Consider the following 16,087-nt stretch of genomic DNA (forward strand, 5'->3'; position numbering starts at 1 on the left):
TCATGGTATTTTGATCATGTGTTTCATGCAAGGTGTTTGGCACATACATGGAAATGATGTAGACAATATATAGGAAACATAAGATGACAAAACTTAGGTGGATTCAAAAATCAAAAAGCATGTTCATGGCATTTTCATATGATACTCAACCTAAAAATAGAAAAGCATGGTAACCCTAACAATGGAACCTAAAAAAAATGGCAAGGAAGGCTCACAAGGAACAAGGTGTGAACCCAAAACTATTCGGCCACACAAAAGAAACAAGGAGGCAAGAAATGACCGAATAGAAAAAGACAACAAGAAGACAAGAAGGACTAGATTTTACCCTTGATGAACATGGCTCTTGATACCACTTGATGGCTTCCTCCTTCCATGGATGACGTAGAGTATGAAGGGGAAGACCTTGCCCTTGATCTTGTTCACCAAAGGGAAGACACAAAGGAAGATTTAGGGTGGAAAAAGGGGAGATAGGCGTGAAGGTGTTTTAGGGTGGCGGAAGGGTTTTAGAATGGTGGTGTATGGTTGCTCAAGTTGGCTCACTCCAAGTGTAGGTGGAGGCCACTCTAGGTTTCCTATTCTCCAAGGGTGGAGATAGGAGGAGGTTAGCCGAAACTAACTAGTGACTAAGGATGGATTTTGAGGCACAAAAGGCTCACTCAATATCATATAATCCAAAGTATTTACAAGTGGTGGGGTGTTGGGTATTTATAGGAGGGGAGGCATCTAGGGTTGCATTTGGGACATGCATGGCCGAAATTCATAAGGCAAATGCACTCCAAATGACATGCCAAATGAACCCTAGATGCTACTTGGTGACCAAGTATGGAATCTATGGGTCTAGATTGGCTACAACTAGGTGCATGATAAGTCCATGCAACCTTTGCCCTCCACTTGGGCCTAAGCCTTTCTATCACCAAAAATAGATCCAATGCTCACCAAAAATAGGCGTCACCCTCTAATGAAATACCCTAGCCCAAATTAAAAACCTAATCATCTAAAACACCCCATAATACAAGGGTAAAATGGGAAATACAAAGAAAATAAATCCTATGACTAAAATACCCCAAAATACAAGGGTAAAATTGGAAAATAAAATAATCCTATACTAATGAGGCTTAGGAGAGAAACTAATACTCTATGATCATGAGGAGAGTGTCCCTTGGTGTGTGAACTCCCTCCTCTTCTTCAACTCTCCTAGCCATGGACCTAGTGATGGGGCCCACATGTGTCTTCAAGGATGGTCCTCCATTAGGAAACCTATAGGAAGTCACAAAAGAGAGTGCAGAGTAGTAATAAAAAAAATTTCTCATCCTTTTTTTTTCATGCTTCCATAATAAATATGATCATTGTAGTCCAACCATAAGAAAAATGTAAGGATAAGCTTACAAAAGACAACACAACAAGTACAAAAATAAAGTACAATTATACTATCATAAAAAACATATTAACACTTACATAATTGACACAACTCCAAATTAACAATTTTCAACATGTGAACATGACATATGAACCACATAATATAACTCATCAACGCTTTCAACTTAAACAACACAACAACACCTTAACTTACAACACAACATACAACTTTTCAACACATCTTGTGCACAACATAACAACTTAAGCAACACTACCATATATCAGCTTCACAACTTATCAATACAACAACACAATGTGTCATCACAAATTTTAATTAAGGGATCTCTTACAACACAAGTGAGCATGTTAAGTGGTTTGAACCTATCAAATCAACTTAACAACGTGATCTTTTTGGCTTAGTAGATTAGCATCAAATTTGAATAAAAATCTACAACACAACATGATTTCTCATATCTTGTAACTTTAATTAGGAAAGTTTAATATTTTTGTCAAAGTTACAACAACTTGGGTGTGAGCCTACCATGGTCTTAATATGCATAACTAAGTCTATTATGGAATTAGTCTGCCTACTATCCTCCAAATATTGCACTCCTCTTAGTCAGGGATTTTGGCACGCTACCTTGTACCTTACTCAATTGGTCACTTCATACATGTATGACTCAACCTTGCCCCCATATATAGTTCTACATTTTGAGCCAAATTACGATTCTACCTAGTGTGAAATTCGCTATTGTGTTGGGTGCAACTTCATGACATCGAACATGATGAAGGTTAGAGGCTCTTTGTCTCATAACACCGAGAATGAGATAGGTAGCATTAGACGTGAGTTAGAATGAAGCTCTCTAACTTGGTTGCATCGAGCATTAGTTGAAAAGGCATCAAGTTGATTGCCTTGTGAGCTCTCTACCTTGATGACATCAGACTTAGGTTGTGTGGTGCTAAACGTAGGTTAGGTGGAGACTTTTTTCCTATATGATATTGGGTGTGGGAAGATCCACATTGAGCATGAGTGATCCAAAGGTTCTCTACCTCATTGACGTCAAACGTGGGAAAGTGATGCCCTATGCAAGCGCTAAGTGTGGGTAGGCCATGTTGGGTATGATTATGTTTAATGTATTTGAAATGTACATTTTTGTATGTTGTGTTTTAATGCATGAAAAGTATGTTGATATGTAGTATTTTATGAGGATGTGTAAAAAACATGTTGTAAAGTTGAATTGTGTTGATAAAATATATCAATTATGTTGTTGAGTAGTATTATGCTCAAATATGAAAATTATCATGTTGTTGTGTGGAGTTGTGTTGTAAATGCAATATGTATTGAGTGGTGTTGTGTTGTTAACTTAGGACTAAAGGAGAGGTATTGTTGTTAAAAGCTGAAATATCTCATTGTGTGAATGTGTGTTATGGTGCTCTGTGAGCCTAGTTGTTGGAAAACCTTCCTTGAGTATTATTGTCTCTTGAATGAAGTGTTAAGTTTCATCTAGGTCCTTAGTTAGAATTAGTACGGCATAAAATTGAGAGGTAAAATTCTGAACTGATTACTAGAAAGGTGTGTGATATTGCGAGTATAGTTAGTGGGTTGTATCCATAGGTGACTTGGTTAATGTATGTCAATGTCATAACGGACTCATACCTAAGTTATATTATTCCTAACAATGGATACCAGAATTTACTAGTTTAAGTGACTAAATCTAAGAAATCATATTGTGCTATGGATTAATGTCCAAATTTGTTGTTGTACGTCCTAACAAGCCAAAAAGTTTGGTTTGATAGGATCTAAGCCAATTAGACTACTTACTTGTGTTGCAAGAGATCTTTTAGTTGAAATACGTGATGACGCATTGTATTATTATGTTGGCATGTTACAGTGTTGTTTTAAGTTGTTTTGTTGTTAAATTGTAAGTTGCACTACTACAAACTGAGCTATCTAAGTCGCTCAATCTAAGTCGGTTTTCTAAATAAACAATGTAAAATAAAATGTGGTGGAAATTTTGTAAATAAAGGTAACGTAATCTACGACGGTTCACATTATAACCGAAGTAGAATTAGATAACCCTTGTGATTTATTACGTTTTTTCTCTAAAACTGACTTAGATATGAACCCCAAATTTATACAGCCCGCACGGGTTCTCTCTCAACATGCGCGCCCTTCACTTTGCCACCCACAACCTTGCTGCTTTGTGTTCTTTCTTAGTTCATCTCCCACCCATAGCCCTACCACCGATGCCTTTCACTCTCCCACCAGCAGCCCTCAACGACGGCCCTCGTGAAGTGTCACCAGAAGTCCTCGACGATGGAAGCTCTGAACATTATGCTCTAAACGTTGTGCTCTAAATGTTGCATTCATTTTTTTCCCTAATCTCTCAACCTGCTCATTGAAAAACCCTAATGTTACGTTCATTTTTCCCCCTAATCGCGTAAGCCCTAATATTCATGTTATAGATTGAATGGATCAATCTAAGTTGCACACACTCACTCGTGGATTACTCACACACGAGGCCACACAGAATTCTCAAGAACTCTTGCTCAATATTATTAATGATATTCCCCTCTGTACAGGGTTGCTGAATATATATATATATATATATATATATATATCTTTACAAGATAACTTAAGATAACTTTTAATTTAATCTAATAACAACTCTTTATCTTATTGGCAATCTTATTTAATAACTACTCAATCCTATCTATTAATATCTTCTTAACAACTAATACACTTCTAAGCACATATAACAGTGTCCCCTCCTGCAGAAGGCCTTGCCCCCAAGGCCGTGTCGTCTCCTTTTGCCAACAAGGAACTCCATTTAATATGTGGAAATTGTAATTGCAACTAATATAGTTCATGCCGAGTTGCATCTTCAACACCGGTGTGAGCCCAATGAACCAGAATCTCCGTCACAGCACGATTCCCCTTCTTTTTCATTCTTCTGTCAAGAATGTCTACTGGCGTGGCTTCAAAATCTCCATCTGTTGTAAAATTGGGTAACTTCGATGTGACCACGTGACCTCCATGGTGTTTCTTTAGTAATGAAACATGAAAAACATCATGTATCTTTGTACCTTCAGGAAACTCCAATCGATAGGCTACCTGCCCTATCTTTTCAAGTATGCGAAATGGCCCATAATATCGAGCTGCTAACTTGTGAAATGAGGAATTGGGGATGGAATGTTGTTTGTAAGGCTGAATCTTCAAGTAGACCCAATCCCCACAATTGAATTCCCGCTCAGTTCTCTTCAAATTAGCATAATACTTCATTCTGTTTTGGGCCTTTGAAATGTTTGCATGCAGTAAGTTTTCGATTTCCTCTCTGGACTTAACCACATGATCCACAACTTGGACCAATGAATCACCCACCAGCAACGGTTGATTAGAAGTTGGAAGATAGCCGTATAAGGCTTCAAATGGAGTCATCCCGGTTGCTGAGTGAAATTTGGTGTTATACCAATATTCGGCCAAACTTAAATACTCCACCCATTTACTAGGCACATTCCCAGTAACACACCTGAGATATCCTACCAATACCTTATTTAGTGCCTCTGATTGGCCGTCGGTTTGGGGGTGGAAAGCTGTAGACTTCAACAATTCAACCCCATGTATCTTAAATAAATCCGTCCAAAATGCGCTCATAAAAATAGGATCTCTGTCAGACACAATCTGACTCGGCCAACCATGCAGCTTGATGATGTTATCTAAGAAAAGATGTGCTACTTTAGCAGCACTAATGGGATGACTCATTGCTAAGAAGTGTGCATACTTGGTCAGTCTATCAATTACTACTAGAATAATGGTTTTACCAGCAGATTTTGGCAATCGGACAATGAAGTCCATAGCAATTGATTGCCAAGCCTGATTTGGGATTAGGAGAGGTTGTAATAACCCTGCGGGTGCCGACAGTTGTGTCTTGAATCGTTGACACACATCACATTTTCTGACCCATTCTTTGACTGCTTGTTGCATGCCTTTCCACCAAAATAGCTCTGGTAGTTTCATATATGTTTGAGTGCTTCCAGAATGGCCACCAATGCAAGAGGAATGAAAATAAGTTAACAGCTTGTTCTTGATCTGATTATCATTGCCTACTACTATTTTTCCTTTCCTCTTCAAGATTCCCCCTTCCCACTTGTAATGCTTGTAATCTTGCCCGGTAAGTCGCATTCTATCAATGATTTTCTGTAGTTTACTATCAACTTGCCATGTTTGTTTGACCTCTTCTTGCAAATTTGACCCGATCTGGTAGATTGTTGCTAAGCTTCCTGCCACTTCCTTTCTTGATAATGCATCTGCTACAATGTTTTCTCTTCCGCTTTTATATTCAATTGTAAAATCCAAGCCCATCAACTTCTCTAATCCCCAATTTTGCATGAGTGTCATTGGTGGTTGTTCTAGTAGGTGTTTGAGTGCTTTCTGGTCAGTTTTGATGACAAAGTGATGTCCCAAAAAGTAGTGTTGCCATTTCTTTATTGCAAACAAAATGGCATAAAATTCTTTTTCGTATGCGGACAACAAGGAATACTTTTTTCCCATGGCTTTACTAATGTAGGCAATAGGATGTCCCTTCTGAAGAAGAACTGCGCCAATACCTTGCCCTGAAGCATCTGTCTCCACTGTAAATACTTCTTCAAAATTAGGTAAGGCCAAAACTGGTGCGTTCACCAAAGCTTGTTTAAGTTGCTGAAATGATACATCGGCAGTTGTGCTCGACTGAAATTCTGTATCCTTTTGTAACAAGGTGGTCAACGGCATAGCTATCTTGCCATAATTTTGAATAAACCTCCGATAGTAACCGGATAGTCCTAAAAATCCCCTTAGTTGTTTAATTGAAGTGGGAATCGGCCAACTCATCACTGCTTCAATCTTTTGTGGATCAGGGGCAACTCCTTTTGAAGAAATAATATGTCCCAGATACTCTACACATAACTGTCCAAAATGACACTTCTTTTTGTTTAAGACCCAACTGTTGCTTTCCAAAATCTGCAATGTAATTGCTAAGCACTTCAAGTGTTCCTCCCAAGTTTTGGTATATACCAAAATGTCATCAAAAAATACTAGTATAAATTTTCGTAGGTAGGGTCAAAAAATTTCGTTCATCAAGTTTTGAAATGTCGCCGGGGCATTACTCAAGCCAAAGGGAAGCACTACCCACTCATAATGGCCACTATGTGTTTGAAATGTTGTCTTATGGATGTCTTCTTCAACCATTCGGATTTGGTTGTAACCACTTCGTAAGTCCAGCTTTGTGAAGTAACAAGCACCTTCTAACTCATCCAATAAGTCCTCTATTAATGGAATAGGAAATTTGTTCTTAATGGTGGCTGCATTAAGTCGGCGATAATCTGTGCAAAACCTCCATTTCCCATCCTTCTTTTTGACCAGCACAACGGGAGAAGCAAATGCACTATTGCTCTCTCTAATGAATCCCGTGTTTAGCATCTCTTGAACCATTCTCTCAATTTCTGTTTTCTGTGCATGAGGATATCTATAGGGCTTCGAGCAAACAGGTTTATCATTTACCAAATTAATTTGGTGATCATACTTCCTTTTCGGCGGTAATTCAGTTGATTCCTTGAATAAATGATCATACTGATGTAAGAATTGTAGTAGTGCTGCATTTTGTTCTTCAGAGAGGCCCTCGTCTGCCCCCGTAATGCTTCTAAGCCTTGTGTTATCACAAATTGAAGAAATGGTTAGCAGCATTGCTTGGCCAGCCACCGCTTTGACCTTTCCAGCCGAGTCGTGAATGCTTCCAAACTGCTTTTCACCTTCCAACTGGATCACTTCTTGATTGTGTTCAAATTGCATTGTTAAGTTTGCACAATTCCAACGAATTTCCCCTAAGGTTTTCAACCATTGCATTCCGAGGATGGCTCCATAGTGAGATCCAGGTAACACCAAAAAGTCTCCTACAAACTCATGGTTGTTAAATTGCCACTTTAGTTGACCACATTTCTTGTTAATGAAGATTGGTTTGTTGCTGGCAACCAAGACAGGAAACTCTTTGACAAAATGAGTTTTCAATCCTAAACTTTTAACCCATTTATCACTTACAAAGTTGTGGGTACTTCCTGTGTCCATCAAGAACGGAACCTGTTGCTTTTTTATAGTCCCTCGCAGTTGTAAGGTCTGCCCTCCTGCAACTCTTTTTAAGGCATGGAGAGAAATTTGAACATCTTCATCCTCCAAAATTTGATTACTGATGGCCAGCACCTCATCCACCGGATCGATGTCATTATCTGGAGACCCCTCTTCTTCCTCAACTCCCTGAGCCGCAAATATGGCATTCAACCTTCCCCAAACTTTACACTTTTGGCTGTGGAAGCGGTCCCAAACCTCCCCACAAAATCTGCATAGCCCTTTAGAGATTCTATCATTCATCTCCTTCTTGTTGTTAGTCGTTGTCGTATTGGTTTTACCTTCTTTTCCCGCACTAGAACCCGTGGGTACAGTAGAATTGGGTTGTTGCAAACTAGTGATTGGGGGTGTTTTCAGAACATAGTTAGTTGATGACCAGTTTCTGGAACTACCCCTTGTGCTATCAGAACTAAAAGGTTTTGTTGCCCGTAATTTAATCTCCATCTCCATTAAGATCTCATTTTGTAATCGTGCAATTCGCATGGCATCCTGAACTGTCTTTGGGATATGTAGGCGTACAGATTTTTCTAAAGAAGGGGTTAAGCCGCCCAAGAAAAAACTGATAGCCATCTCTTCAGAGACATCCACCCTTGCCAAGAGTTCATCAAATCTTTCCATGTAATCACCTAATGTACCTTCTTGCTGTAATTTTGATAATTCCACAATTGGATCGTCATAATTTCCCGAATCAAACCTAGAAGCAACATCACGCAAAATTTTCTTCCAAGAAGGCATCTTGGATTGATTGTGAGCAGTATAATGACACTGCCAAGTGAAAGCTTTGCCTTCCATAGATAAAAGCATAAGTTTACCGCGTTGAGCGTCAGGGGTGTTCTCCAACTGGAAAAATTGCTCCGTTTTGGCACGCCATTCACGATAATTTGTGCCATCAAATGTAGGGAATGCAATCTGGGTTCGTTCGATAATCCTGCTCGCGTCAGGATCAGATTCAGCTTCATCTTCGTGCCCTGCAGTTGATTTTAATGGTTCGCCGTCTACATTTAATTTTGCAAGGAGTTGCGCCATCATCTGCTTCATCGACTCGATATCTGCTTTGTGACTCTTCTGTGATTCCTTGAACGCCTTTTTGTTTTCTTGGTGGTTTTTTGAATTTTCTTCCTGTGAAGACGCCAACAATTTCTCGAGCCCGTCAATTCTGACCTCCAGATCTTTGTTTGCTGTTGAACCGCCCATCATCATCGGCAATTCTGATACCAAATGTTATAGATTGAATGGATCAATCTAAGTTGCACACACTCACTCATGGATTACTCACACACGAGGCCACACAGAATTCTCAAGAACTCTTACTCAATATTATTAATGATATTCCCCTCTGTACAGGGTTGCTGAATATATATATATATATATATATATATATATATATATATATATATATATATATATATATATATATATATATATATATATCTTTACAAGATAACTTAAGATAACTTTTAATTTAATCTAATAACAACTCTTTATCTTATTGGCAATCTTATTTAATAACTACTCAATCCTATCTATTAATATCTTCTTAACAACTAATACACTTCTAAGCACATATAACAATTCATCTATCACGTCTTGAGTTCATTTATTCTCATATTCTTTCCCTACATAAATTGCAGGTGGTGCGTGGTTTGATATTAGGAATAACATTGGCTGCCAAGTCCCGAGGAATTAAGATAAGCATTAAGGTAAGCATTGTTGCTGAACCGGATTGCTGAAACCTTATATATGTTGTGATGTTATTATTTTTCCTAGTGGCAATTGGTTGAATTTTGATGCCTTTGAACTTTATTGTTTAATTTTTTGTTTACCGTTGTTGTGTTTGCTGTAGCAGATTGGGTAGCAGCAATGATATTAAAATAAAATTAAATTCACTACTTCATCCTATGACCTTTGAAAGCTTGCTAGGTGTTTGATAAAATTCTTGTGTATAAGACGTTATGATCATAGAAGAAATTAAGAAAGAAAAGTTTTACTGAGGTTGATAGTGCATTTTCAGAATTTTTGTGTGCTTAATTGGTTATCTGAGCTAGTGGTATAACTATAATTGTGAAATTTTAACAAATATTTTAGTTAATTATTATCTGTGACTGTAAATAAGAAGGTACATTAGATTAATGAAATCTACACTTAGATGTAACATGTTTTTATGTTACAGGAACTGGATAGTTTATCCTGTTGAATTTACTTTGTGTAATGGAAGATCCAGCATTTTTCGATTGAACGACCAGTCATCTCCGTTCAACTTGTAAGTATGAATTCATGCTAATGATGCTTAATGGCCATAGTCAATTTTCTGGAAATTGCAAAAAAAATTTAGTCATATTGATAGTATAAGATAATTATAGCAATTTGATTTAAACAAATTCAATCATGCCCATAAATCTGTGGAAGCTAATTTCAAATCTGTGTATATTAATAATGAAGTACAGTAGGGAATTACTATGGTAGCCTGGTTTGCATAATTCCAACAATAGATGTCTTATTATGGGCTCATGACACAATTCCCTAATGCATTATTCTTGGGATAATTTTGCCTCATCTGATTTTCTGTATAGTTGTTTTCTAGAAATTTTTGTTATAACATTAGTTTCTATCAAAGGTTATTCATTTTTCCTCCGAGCGTGATGCAGCATAGCACTTATCTCATTAGATAGAATCACAAAATCAGACACGGCTACTCACACAGCAGAATTGAACAATCTTTTCTTTTTCAAAAATATCTTGAAAAACGCCCTGGAAGATATAAATTTGTTGAGCAAGCTTATGAAGAAGATCAAATGATAGGTGTATCAAGTTGTTTTCTGAGAATATTTTAAGAATAAGTGTTATTGGAAAACACAAGATCTTAAGTCAAAGTCCCTTTAAGCTTATGTGTTTTGGGTAAAATTGTTTCTACACCTAACTTATTATATTATGTATCCATTAGTGTTCTTCTATAATTCATAATAGTTGTAACCACTCTCTTAATTCAGTGATGGTAAGATCTATCTTCAGATATCAAGAGTAGACCTGGTCTCAAATTCAACTTTTGTTTGTTAAAAATAATATTTAGTCGATACTTTCCAAGTGTATTGAAACTTAATTATCATTTTTGAAACTAATATCATAGAAATAATTAATAATGATTGTTATAATAAGCTTAATGCAAGAAGCAATTGCAATTGCCAAATGTGGGACATGTATTTAATTTTATCACAAGAGAAAATGACAATTTTTCCTTAGATTTGCCTTTTTTGGTCAGGTGAGGCCAATGGTCTATACTATGGTCTGAGCCTTTTGATTGTGCTGTTTGCCTCTGTGAGTTTTTGGAGCAAGACAAGCTGAGGTTGCTTCCCATGTGTAACCATGCTTTTCACATTGAATGCATAGACACATGGTTGCTGTCCAATTCAACTTGCCCTCTCTGTAGAGGGACTCTCTATTCACCAGGCTTTGCCTTTGAGAACTCAACTTTTGACCTTGAAAGTCAATGCGATAAGTGCTAATTACCTGTTCCTTAATTACCTTTTACAAAGAGATAATAGGCAGGAATATGAGTATCCATTCATTGAAATATTTCTCAGTCCATCACAGATATGGTGCTCATTACAGTCTCATTACTTCACTGTCTAAATTGTTGCAGCAAACAAGTTATATAAAATTTTCTTTTAATGGAACGATTGATCAGAAAGCATATATTCTACAGCAATAATATGGTTTTTTATTCTTACGTTAATCTGTTCAGTGACTACCACCCTATGTAAATATTTTTTGTGATTTGAGACTCGTGTTCTTTTTTACAGGTAGCTAACCAAAGAAGGAAATATTACCAAGTACAATGTGAAGGTCTTGACTGTAAGTTTTTTTTGTTCTCCTCAAGTCTAGATGGCACCTTAAGAATCCTTGTTTAGGAAAATTGACATTTACTACCGATTATGATTATTTGAATTTTGAACTCCTCTCAAACAAATATGTTAAATGAATCTATACATAGGTAGTAAATCTAATAATCTACCATTAAGTCAATGGAAAAAAGTATCAATATTTTTTGTACAAGCCTTGCTTGAAAAAAATACTTCCATCTGTAAAAGTATCATGGGAACATGATTCTCACCCTCTGCTAGTACTGGGCATTAAGATTCTCTATATCAGATTTTATAGATGTCTTCTCTTCTCTAAGTTCATTCTTTTCTTACATTAGCTGCAAATTACAAAATTGACGGAAGAAATGAGCAGCAGACTGGCTATGTAATCTCATCTCATGATCAAAATTTAGGCAAACAAAAATCTATTTGGATACAAACTTAGAAAAAAAACTTTTGAGTTTTTTTACTAAAAATAAAGAACTCTTTTAATACAAAACAATATTTTATGACTACGTAGGTTGTTCCTTTCAGTGCTAGAAAGACTATTGGTGGATCACCTGAAGGCATTGCTCCATTTCTACAGTTGTCACATATTAGTGAGACTACTATTAAGAAGGTGACCCAAAAGGTATGTCTAAATTATACATGTCTTTGTCATCTAATTATTAATGATTAAATTTCCCTAATCCAAACTCGGAAAAAAAAAAATAATTTCTAATATGAAGAGTTATTGGATTTCCCTAATCTAACTATTTTTACTACTTTATTTGGTGTTCGTTTTAGAGTTATAAACAACAAGGACATTATGAATGTGGATACTATGTCATGAATTGGATGTCAGAAATAATTGAAGGGGGAGTAACAAATGGTTGGAGTGAGGTACATTTAAAAATATTATTAATTTCTTTTAATGCTTTTTATGATGTAACTAATATGTGATGTATATATGTTGCATCTTTTTGAAGATGCTACACCATTGGGGGAAACCAAATTGGAAGACATTCGGATTCATTGGGAAAATTTGTTTTTAGAAAAATTTAGAAATAGATCATGTTGAAAGGTCTAGTATTACATGTAAAATTTAGAAATAGGTGAATGTGGTTTCAGTATTAGGCTGCCCAGTGCAGGTCTAATGTAGTGTGACCTAATTTTTTTGATCTTCTCTTCTCCTTGTAAGAGAAAAACTCTTCTTTATGAATACTAGATTAGCCTCTATTGGTTTTCGAGTATATTGTTTCTTTAGTATTATATATATTATATAATGATGTAATTGAGTCATTTCTATAATGATAACGATCCCAAATTGGTCTCTGTTGGTTTCTCTTACATTGGATGAATCAATTTTTGCAGGTTATTTATAATTGAATCAGATTTATTTTAAAAATTAACCTGGTTAAAAAAAATACAATCTACAATGGTTCTACGCAAAAATTGACTTAGATGTATATATGCACATCTAAGTCGGTTTTGCATAAAAACCGTCTTAGATGTGCACATATACATCTAAGTCATTTTTGAATAAAAATCGTCTTAGATGTGCATACATACATCTAAGTCAGTTTTGATAAAAACCGACTTAGATGTATGTGCACATCTAAGACAGTTATGTGAAAACCGACTTAAATGTATAAATACATCTAAGTCGGTTTTTACGTAACCGACGTAGATATGTTCATTCATCTACGAAGGTCTTATCTAAGTCGGTTTCAAAACCGATTTAGATATGGCGAAATAATCGACTTAGAATACAATCCTTCTAGTAGTGTTGTTGTATTGTTTATGTGTTGTGTTAATGATATGTTGTGCAATGCTAATAAAGTTGACATGTTAAGTAGTTGAAATGACTGTGTTGATTTGTTAAGGTTAGACTGTTGTTGAATTATAGATAAATTATTAATATAGTTAGTATATTACTATTATATTATATATGTTTGTTGTTTGTAAGCTTACCCTTATTTTCCTTGTTGTTGAACTACCATGTTGGAGATGCTGGTCTTGTGTTGATGTTGTTCTAAGACATGTATAGATGTAACTTGACCGATAACTTAAGATTTATGTTTTCAGTTTGGATTATTGTAAATGTGTTTGTGTGTGTAGGAATGTGTTGTAGTTTCACTAAGAAACCTTTATGTTTTCAATTGATTAGTTCCTACACACACACACACACACACACACACACACATATATATATATATATGTGTGTGTGTGTGTGTTTGCATGTATATCCATGACCTGTTTACATGGTATTCCTAGGTAATTAGATTTTATGTTTTTAACTATTAGTTGCTAAGATATAAAGTGTAGGGATCTGTCAGATCATTATAATTAAAAAATAGTAGGATTAGTATTGAATTTTTCTGTGAGCATGGAAATAGCATCGATGTGTTGAAGAATAATTAAATATGCTTAAGACTCAATTCATCATGTAATCATATCCAAATTGATAAAGTGTTATTATCTTCATTTTGTTAAATAGATAAAGTTTTTGATTAAATTATAGACTTATTTTCATAATAGAGATTATGATAATGAGAATCAAAAGTTTGTTATTATTTTAATCTAAATTGTTCTTGATCATAGGATTATTGTATATGGGACATCAATAAATCTGGATACTTCAATATATATGTGAATGTCTTTATAAGATAAAGATTAATAAATCTCATTTATTAATTACATATATAGATGATGCATATATGAGTATGATCATTTGAACTAACTCAATTGAGAATTTCTAATGGTTTACATTACCTTAATTCGTCAATAAAAATTTCTCAACAAAAAACTAAATATTTTTCTTTGACCTAAGATTATCATAGTGATCAACAAGTAATTTACTATATTTTAATTCCGGACACCTAATGCCTTAGGGCACTAGTTGAATAAATATTGGATATGATCAAATGCTTGTAGAATTAATGATAAATCAAGAAGGAATCCATCAACTCTTGGTAATGAGTTTGAACTCTATTAATAAAATAATATCTTGCCCAAAAAAATTGATTGAAAGAAGAAATGAATTTCTTAAGTCAGTCATGATATGTTAACTTAACGGAGTTTGACGATAATACCATACTCTAGAGTTAACTAAGAGCTGTAATGATGGAAGAAAAATATTATATGTTCTTCTAAGTTCTTGAAAGTAAAATATTACTTCATACTATCCGGACGTTAAGGAGTATTGCTAGATGCCTACCTTGATTAATATATTAATTTAATTAATTTATTATTAACTTAGTATTGAATTTACAGGTTCACACACAAACGAGTGTTCTAATCTCTGTTAAAGGAATTATTTTAACATTTGATGATTAAACAAGAGTATTTAATTTGATCAAATTAAATAATTTAAAGTGAAATATTATTATATTCTTTGCTAGTACTTAGAGTATATATAATATAAATTTTTTGAAATGATTTATTAATTTCAAATTGGAGAAAGTAGTTGGTAAAGAATATCTGATTAAAGTATTGGACTTGATCAGTGTTATTTATACCGATAAATAAAAAGGGATGAAAATCTTTAAAGATACATATTTGGTATTATTATTTTTAGTTGAAAAACAAAATAAAATATGAATCTTTAAATATATTTTTGACAAGATAAAAAGGATGCAATCCCTTAAAAATACACATTTGATATTGTTTTATTTGAAAAATAGAATAAAATATGTTACTAGTTTCCTAATTTTAGAAAAAGAAGATCTTTATTATGCTATAAATATGACTTTTTGTTGCACGAAAACAAAAAAACACGAACCTTACTACTATCTCTTCTATCTCCTTTTTTTTCAAATATAACTTTTAAGCATTTTATTTTGATTTCACTTTTGAAAGAGTTTGAAAATAGAGGTTGTTCTCGATGTAAATACATGTAAAATATTTATATTATTGAAGAGAAGCTAGTAATCTCATAGAAGACACACTTCGAGTACCCTCTTATTGATAAAGAGAAATTTTATGATTCAACAATTCACTAGCAGGTATGTTTAAAAGTTTTTATCACAAATTTAATATAATTTAGATGCAAAACAGACCTTATTATTTCACATGTATGTGTTATGAACACTATATTATCTTACACGATAATGATTTCGTAATGGGTTTTCGTAAGTTGATGAAGTTGGTCATGACGAGAGTTGAAGCAAATTGACCGGTGAGAGATGGACAGTGGCGGACCTTTTAAGCGACAGGGGAACCACGGTTCTCCTAAACTTTTTTTAAAATATTTTTTTATATATATTCATATATATATATATATATATATATTATGATTATTTTATAAAATAACTAGTGAATGATAATCTTTTTTTTTTTGAATTTTATTAACATGTATGTTTATTCTGAGTAGAGAAAACAAAAAATTTTGTTATTTTTTTAATTAATAAAAAAATTAATTTATATATAAAAAAATTAATTTGGCATCGTCAAATTTTTTTATTGATATTCTACCACTGGGGATGGAAGGGTTTACTCTAAATCACGAGTGGATTTGGGAGGCATGATGTTGAAAGCACCAATGATAGGCACCTTCTACGAACCTATCTAACAACTATACTAAGAAACTATAATAAGAAAAGAAATACTTCATTCTTAATTCAAAGAAGACAACTCTTTAAATACAAGGAAACACAATGGCTAGTACAACAAGGATAAAATAGCTGTTTTAGGGAACAATACAAAAACAATTGTCTTGTAATAGCATACGTACCGA

The sequence above is a fragment of the Cajanus cajan genome, chromosome 10, assembly GCF_000230855.2.
Source record: "Cajanus cajan strain Asha chromosome 10, NIPB_CcT2T_4, whole genome shotgun sequence".
Lineage (NCBI taxonomy): Eukaryota > Viridiplantae > Streptophyta > Magnoliopsida > Fabales > Fabaceae > Cajanus > Cajanus cajan.